At 42.5% G+C, this 6,751-nt stretch overlaps 1 non-coding gene across 1 annotated transcript; it reads right to left on the minus strand.

The window, feature by feature from the left end:
* Nucleotides 1-2,457: 2,457 nt before the first annotated feature.
* trnas-uga (transfer RNA serine (anticodon UGA)) lies at nucleotides 2,458-2,540 on the minus strand. The gene has a single exon. It is a non-coding gene; the product is annotated as a tRNA-Ser (tRNA).
* Between the last annotated feature and the right edge of the window lie 4,211 nt (nucleotides 2,541-6,751).

Genomic DNA, 6,751 nt, shown 5'->3' on the forward strand with positions numbered 1-6,751 from the left:
CAGTAACCTTTGTGTGGCACCTTATCAAAAGCCTTTTGGAAATCTATATACACCACATCCATCGGTACACCTCTATCCACCATGCTCGTTATATCCTCAAAGAATTCCAGTAAATTATTTAAACATGCTTTCCCCTTCCTGAATCCATGTTGCGACTGCTTGATTGTACTATTCCTATCTAGATGTCCCGCTATTTCTTGCTTAATGATAGCTTCAAGCATTTTCCCCACTATAGATGTTAAACTAACCGGCCTATCGTTGCCTGCCTTTTGTCTGCCCCTTTTTTTAAACAGAGGCGTTACATTTGCTGCTTTTTAATTCGCTGGTACCTACTCAGAGTCCTGAGAATGTTGGTAGATTATAATGAATGCATCTGCTAGAACGTCCGCCATCACTTTTAATAACCTGGGATGCATTTCATCAGGACCAGGGGGCTTGTCTGACTTGAGTCCTATTAACCTGTCCAGCACTACCCCCCTAGTGATAGTGATTATCTCAAGGTACTTCCTTCCCACATTCCCGTGACCAGCTATTTTTGGCATGGTTTTTGTGTGTTCCACTGTGAGGACCGAAGCAAAATAATTGTTTGAGGTCTCAGCCAGTTCCACATTTCCCATTATTAAATCTCGCTTCTCATCTTCTAATGGACCAACATTTACTTTAGTCACTCTTTTCCGTTTTATATATCGGTAAAAGCTTTTACTAACTATTTTTATATTTTGTGCAAGTTTACCTTCGTAATCTATCTTTTCTTACTTTATTGCTTTCTTCTTGATTCTTTGCTGTCGTTTAAAATTTTCCCAATCTGCTAGTTTCCCACAAACCGTGGCCCTCTTATACGCATTGGTTTTTATTTTGATACTCTCCTTTATTTCCTTGGTTATCCACGGCTGGTTATCCCTTCTCTTACCGACCTTCTTTTTCACTGGAATATATATTTTGTTGAGCACGATGAAAGAGCTCCATAAAAGTCCTCCACTGTTCCTCAATTGTGGCACCGTTTAGTCTGTGTTTGCAGTCTACTTCAGCCAACTCTGCCCTCATCCCACTATCGTCACTTTTGATTAAGCATAGTACGGTCGTTTGAGACACTACTTCCTCACCCTCAAACTGTATTACAAATTCAACCATACTGTGATCACTCATTCCGATAGGATCTTTTACTGGGAGATCGTTTAATATTCCTGTCTCATTACACAGGACCAGATCTAAGATAGCTTGCTCCCTTTTATGTTCTGTAACATATTGTTCAAAGAAACAATCCCGTGTGCATTCTATGAATTCCTCCACAAGGCTACCCAGTGCGATTTGATTTGACCAAGCGATATGTAGGTTAAAATCCCCCATGATAACTGCCATTTCTTTTTCACATGCCTCCATTATTCCCTTGGTTATTGCCCGCCCCACCGTGAAGCTATTATTTGGGGGCCTATAAACTACGCCCACCAGTGACTTTTTCCCCTTACTAACTCGAATGTCCACCCACAATGATTCAACATTTTGTTCATTAGAGCCAATATCGTCTCTCACACCTGCCCTGATATCATCCCTTATTAACAGAGCTACCCCACCTGCTTTCCCTTCTTGTTTATCTTTCCGAATTGTCAGATACCGCTGTATGTTTAATTCCCTGTCCTGGCCAACCTGCAACGTTTCTGTAATGGCCAACAAATCATACCCATTTATGATGATTTGTGCCGTCAAATCATTTACTATATTTCGAATGCTTCGTGCGGTTAAGTAGAGTGTTTTAATACCAGTTTTTAAACCAGGATTTTTAGTTTTGACCCCTCCTGCAGCCACTTTATATTCATACATATTGTCCCTTCCTATCACCTTGTCGTTTACACTTACCCCAGTGCTACTCTGCTCTGTTGCCTCCTGCCTCTTGCATTTTTTCTTGGGGTGCTGTGATCTGAGCTCTCACCCACTCGAACTAGCTCAGAGCCCTCTCCTGGGTTCCGAATACTCCTTGCATTGCGGCACCGAGATGTCATGCTTGCCTTTCAATTACACTTTGACCCATTAGAATTTTGCTGTACATTATTCTGCTGCAAACTGCAGGGGCCACGTCGCTTAATGGATAAGGCATCTACTTTGATGCAAACACTGATGTTATCAGAAAATTGCAACGTCAAACGCTGCCGTAGTCATTTTGGCAAAACTTGTTCATCTTTATAAAACCAAACCTCGTTCGCACTCATTAACTAAAGGTGAGTTCCTCCCAAACAATGCACTGACCTTTATTAAAAGGCATTGTTTCATGCTGTGTATATTGCTCACTGATTTTTGCAGATAGTGTCCAACAAACCAACAATTAATACCGATAAATTATTAATGTTTCCAGTTCGAACAACAGCTTCGCATCAATCAGTGTAATAAAGGGCAGTGGAAGGAATTGTGATCAGATTCCAATGAGATCCCCGTGAGTCGATAAAAAAAGAGCACCTGTCGAATCGCTGCGAGCAGGGTTCGAACCTGCGCAGGGAAACCCCCATTGGATTTCAAGTCCAACGCCTTAACCACTCGGCCATCGCAGCTACACAGTAGAGCTGCTTTAATAGTCGAATCGTCGGTGCAAATTATCAGAGAGACCGCCTGCATGCTTGCCCGATTGGATCTCCCAGACGATGTGAAAATTAAATCATAGAATCACAGAATCTCACAGCAAAGAAGGAAAATTTTCGGTCACAACTAAAATAATTTACATTTCGGTAAAAACTGAACAGTCTGGGGAGCGTCTTTCTCGAAAAACAAGTGAGATATATTTTTAACATTTTGAAGGTATTTGATCGAGTTGATGTGGAGAAAATGTTTGCTTTTGTGCAGGAGTTCAGAACGGGAGGTCATCGACAAATTCAGTAGACAATTCAACAGCAACTTATTTACCAAAGAGTGGTTAGATGTGGATGATTCTACACGAGCAGTAGTTGAGGCGAATGGCACAGATTCATTTTAAAGGGAATTACCAGAGCACATGACTGAGAAATCAATTGAACAATATGCTGATAGGATCAAGTGAAGTAGGGTAGCGTGCAGCATTAACTCTAGCAACACCAGTTAGGTACAATTGTCTCTTTCTGTAATGCAATCTCTATATAACGTTATGTCAGACTCATTTTAAACAACAGCAACAACTTATATATAATTAGCAGCTTGAAATTAGCGAAACGTCCAAGGCGCTTCACAAGAGTATTATGCGATACAAATTTGACACCGAGCCACTAAATACAAATTAGCGCAGGTGACTAAAAGATTGGTCAACCAGGTATGCTTGATAATGAGGAAGATAGCTGTACATTGCAGGTAGATATCAAAGAACTGGTCATGGGTTTAATGGAATTCAATCCGGATAAGTATTTGATAATGCATTTGGTGAGTGCTTATAGGGAAAGGGAATAAACATTAAATGTTAGGCCACTGATGAGTGTAGAGGTGCAAATGACCTTGGAGTGCCTGTCCACAGAATCCTTGACGGTAGCAGGGCAGGTCGATAAGATGCTTGTGAATGATAGACAGAAAGGAAAAGGAGGCGTGGTGGCGTTGCTGGTTAAAGAGGAAATGAATGCAATGATGAGGAGGGACATTAGCTTGGATGATTTGGAAGCGGTATGGGGGGAGCTGCAGAATAGCAAATGGCAGAAAAAGCTACTGGTAATTGTGTACAGACCTCCAAACAGTAGTAGTGAGGTTGGGGACAGCATCCAACAAGAAATAAGGGATGTGTGCAATAAAGGTACAGCAGTTACCATGGGCGACTGTAATCTATATATTGATTTGGCTGACGAGAATGGTAGCAATGCGGTGGAGGACGATTTCCTGGAGTATATTAGGGATGGTTTTAAACACCAATATGTCGAGGAACCACCTAGAGAGCTGGCCATCGTGGACGAGGTGATGTGTAATGAGAAGGGACTAATTGGCAATCTTGTTGTGCGAGGCCCCTTGGGGAAGTGTGACCATAACATGGTAGAATTCTTTATAGGATGGAGAGTGACACAGTTAATTCAGAAACTAGGGACCTAAACTTTAGGAAACGTAATTTCGATGGTATGAGGCGTGAATTGGCTAGAATAGACTGGCAAATGATACTTAAAGGGTTGACGGTGGATAGGCAATGGAAAACATTTAAAGACCACATGGATGAACTTCAACAATTGTACATCCCTGTCAGGAGTAAAAATACAACGGGGAAGATGGTTCAACCGTGGCTAACAAGGGAAATTAAGGATAGTGTTAAATCCAAGGAAGAGTTATATAAATTGGCCAGAAAAATCAGGAAACCTGAGGACTGGGAGAAATGTAGAATTCAGCCAAGGAGGACTAAGGGTTTCGTTAAGAGGGGAAAAAAAGAATACGAGACGAAGTGTGCCAGAAGCATAAAACATGACTGTCAAAGCTTTTATATATATGGGAAGAGAAAACGATTAGTGAAGACAAACGTAGGTCCCTTGCAGTCGGATTTCAGGTGAATTTATAATGGGGAACAAAGAAAAGGCAGACTAATTGAACAAATATTTTGGTTCTGCCTTCACGACGGAAGACACAAATAAACCTCTGGATGTACTAGGGGACCGAGGGTCCAGTGCGAAGGAGGAACTGAAGGATATGCTGATTAGATGGGAAATTGTGTTGGGGAAATTGATGGGATTGAAGGCCGATAAATCCCCGGGGCCTGATTGTCTGCATCCCAGAGTACTTAAGGAAGTGTCCTGAGAAATAGTGGATGCATTCGTGATCATTTTCCAACAGTCTATCGACTCTGGATCAGTTCCCATGGACTGGAGGGTTGGTAATATAACACCACTTTTTAAAAAAGGAGGGAGAGAGAAAATCGATAATTATAGATCGGTTAGCCTGACATCAGTCGTGGGGAATCAATTATTAAAGATGAAATCGCAGCACATTTGGAAAGCAGTGACAGGGTCGGTACAAGTCAGCATGGATTTATGAAGGGAAAATCAAGCTTGACGAATCTTCAAGAATTTTCTGAACATGTAATTGCAGAGTGGACAAGGGAGAACCAATGGATGTGGTGTATTTGGACTTTCAAAAGGCTTTAGATAAGGTCCCACACAAAAGATTTGTGTGCAAAATCAAAGCACATGGTATTGGGGGTAATGTACTTACGTGGATAGAAACAAAGAAACAAAGAAAATCGGTGCAGGAGTAGGCCAGTAAGCCATTCGAGCCTGCACAGGCATTCAATCAGATCACGGCTGACCATTCCTTCAGTACCGCTGTCCTGCTATCTCTCCATTCCCCTTGATCCACTTAACCGTAAGGGCCATATCTAACTCCCTCTTGAATATATCCAATAAACTGGCATCAACAACTCTCTGCGGCAGGGAATTCCACAGGTCAACAACTCTCTGAGTGAAGATGTTTCTACTCATCTCAGTCGTAAATGGCCTGACCCTTATCCTAAGACTATCTCACCTGGTTCTGGACTTCCCCAATATCGAGAACATTCTTCCCGCATCTAACCTGTCCAGTTCCGTCAAAATCTTATATGTTTCTATGAGATCCCCTCTCATCCTTCTAAACTCCAGTGAATAAAGGCCTAGTTGATCCAATCTCTCCTCATATGACAGCCCAGCTATTCCTGGAATCAGTCTGGTGAACCTTCGCTGCACTCCCTCAATAGCAAGAACGTCCTTCCTCAGACTTGGAGACCGAAACTGAACACAATATTCCAGGTGAGGCCTCATTAAGCACTGTACAACTTCAGTAAGACCTCCCTGCTCCGATATTCAAATCCCCGAGCTACGAAGGCCAACATACCATTTGCCTTCTTTACCGCCTGCTGTACCTGCGTGCCCACTTTCAGTGACTGATGAACCATGACACCCAGGTCTCGCTGCACCTCCCCTTTTTGTAGTCTGCCACCATTCAGATAATATTCTGCCTTCGTGTTTTTGCCCCCAAAATGGATAACCTCACATTTATCCAGATTATACTGCATCTGCCATGTATTTGCCCACTCACCTAATTTGTCCACATCACCCTGCAGCCTCTTAGCGTCTTCCTAGCAGCTCACACCGCCACCCAGTTTAGCGTCATCCACAAACTTGGAGATATTACACTCTATCCCTTATTCCAAATCGTTAATGTATATTGTAAAGAGCTGGTGTCCCAGCACTGAGCCCTGAGGCACTCTACTAGTCACTGCCTGCCATTCTGAAAAGGACCCGTTTATGCCGACTCTCTGCTTCCTATCTGCCAACCAGATCTCTATCCACGTCAGTACATTATCACCAATACCATGCGCTTTGATTTTGTATACCAATCTCTTGTGCTGGGCCTGGTTAAAAGCCTTTTGAAAGCCCAAATACACCACATCCATTGATTCTCCTTGTGCACTCTACGAGTTACATCCTCAACAAATTCCAGAAGATTCGTCAAGCACGATTTCCCTTTCATAAATCTATGCTAATCCTGTCACTGCTTTCCAAATGGGCTCCTTAATGATTGATACCAAGATTTTCCGCTTTATGGATGTCAGGCTAAGCGGTCTATAATTAGCCGCTTTGTATTTCCCTCCATTTTTAAAAAGTGGCGTTACATTAGCTACCCTCCAGTCCATAGGAACTGATCCAGAGTCGATAGATTGTTGGAAAATGATCACCAATGCATCCACTATTTCTTGCGCCACTTCCTTAAGTCCTCTGACATACAGTCTATTAGGACTCGGGGATTTATCGGCCTTTAATCCCATCAACTTCCCGAACACAATTTCCCACCTAATAAG

This window comes from Pristiophorus japonicus, unplaced genomic scaffold (assembly GCF_044704955.1).
Source record: "Pristiophorus japonicus isolate sPriJap1 unplaced genomic scaffold, sPriJap1.hap1 HAP1_SCAFFOLD_90, whole genome shotgun sequence".
In the NCBI taxonomy this organism is placed as follows: Eukaryota; Metazoa; Chordata; class Chondrichthyes; family Pristiophoridae; genus Pristiophorus; species Pristiophorus japonicus.